Source organism: Apis dorsata, unplaced genomic scaffold (assembly GCF_000469605.1).
Source record: "Apis dorsata unplaced genomic scaffold, Apis dorsata 1.3 scaffold_39, whole genome shotgun sequence".
In the NCBI taxonomy this organism is placed as follows: domain Eukaryota; kingdom Metazoa; phylum Arthropoda; class Insecta; order Hymenoptera; family Apidae; genus Apis; species Apis dorsata.
Genome location: NW_006263341.1, coordinates 113,181 through 114,985, shown reverse-complemented (window position 1 = coordinate 114,985; position 1,805 = coordinate 113,181). Strand labels below are relative to the sequence as shown.

General features: G+C 37.5%; 1 protein-coding gene across 1 annotated transcript in view; it reads right to left on the bottom strand.

The window, feature by feature from the left end:
* The window catches only part of LOC102675753 (connectin-like), a 179,889-nt gene that overhangs the window by 168,642 nt on the left and 9,442 nt on the right, over positions 1-1,805 (bottom strand). The window lies entirely within an intron of this gene.

Below are 1,805 nucleotides of genomic sequence, written 5' to 3'. Positions count from 1 at the left end.
TTCCGTATTATGGTACTCTACGGACTTGACCGCCATTATTCATATTCGTGTATCTTTTCCATTAATCCGATTTATCCCAAAAGATTTATCCAAGCGATCGATTTTAAAACGCCAAGATAAATCTGAACTTATTTTTGTAAAATTTGCTTACTTTTGTTTCCTCTCGCGACGCATCCCGTCAAATTCTACACGATTTCTATCAAACGCATCCTTTTTAAAATGCGTCAACGTATTTCCTCGTACAGATTCCGAATACCATGATTTCCAATTAAAATAGTGATAAAAACTCAACGATAGATAACATGCTTTCGTGTTGAAAAATTAGAAAATTGATTTTCTCAATTGTTTCCCCTATCCAGGATGCATTTTTCAAATTTTTTCCTTCTTTTACTCGTGTAAATTTTTTAATAAATTTTTCGTCCGTTCTTCACGAACGAATCGAAAAGATTTTTAATTAATACGGGTTCGGTAATAGAGTTTAATTAGTGGACAGAGAGGGGAAATAAAACTATTATTAATTAAACGAATATAATATAATATAATAATCGTTCAATCAACGAATAAATCAAGGCGAGTTAATCGAGTTTCGTCGAATGGATGCAATAGGATTAACGACAAGCGATTTCGATCGATCGTAAATTCAAGAATTCGAAGAAGAAATATCGGGGGAGCAAGTTTGTACGCGTACAATCTGAAAATAATACGTTCAAATTGGGACGATAATTCACGATAATCGATTTTATATATATATATATGTACATGTATAAATCATCCAAGTAAGAGAATCCCGTTATATTAACGCGATGCATCGATTATAAATTGACGGACGGTGTGGTCGGCGGATCGAACGCACCGCGATACGAATAATCGAATGGACGAATCGGGGGCAACAGTAAATTACGCAAGGATCGTGATTGACAATTTGATTCCGCGTTATTGATCTCGCTGTTTCCACGCTCTTTAAGGTAAGGTCAAATTGATCCTCTCCAAGGATTCCATGGTATCCTCTCGTAAAATACGATCGCAATCGGAGCGCGTATCGAAGCGACGCAGATGATCCAAGAATTTCGCAACCCTTTGCTTTGAGATCCAAAGAAAGAGAACACAAAATCTCGTTTTTCGAGAATTTCTTTATATTCGTGTACGATTATACAAGTAATAACGCAGGCAGAACTCGGAGAATTAAATATGACAAGATTTTGTCATATTTCACGTTACTCGGGGCGAATAAAATCCTGAGAAATATTTCAACTAGATTGTTATTTATACGCGAGTTTTTTTTATACGCGAAATACGGATCCTCTGTATTAAACTTAAAAATTATTAAAAATTATCGTGTATATACGTACGAGTGTCTGAAAAAAATCCAATTTTTTCCAATAATTATATATATATATATTCTTTCTTTCTTTCTTTTACCTTATCGTATTATCGAAGCGAAACACGTATTTAAAGCGAAAAAACAGAAAAAGATAGGAGGGGAAGTACATCTGTTCCAAGGGAATTTTACGAGTGGCGGCAGAACACAGGGATGGAATGTAAATTCCGCGAAAGACAGACAAGATTTACGGCGTGGGATATGTAAACTGCGCCGGTACGTCCAACTGTCCGCGAGAGGAAAAAAGAGTATTTCCCGAAATTTGAAGGGAAAGGCAGGTGCGAACGCTGGTGCATCCTCGTGGCCGGATTAAAAGGACGAAAAGGTGGTAGAGGCGAGGCCACTCGCGCATTCGTCCCTCGCGCGTGCGAATAACCCGGTATTTATTAGACGGCGAGCGGAGCAATGTTATCGCTGTGTTTACACC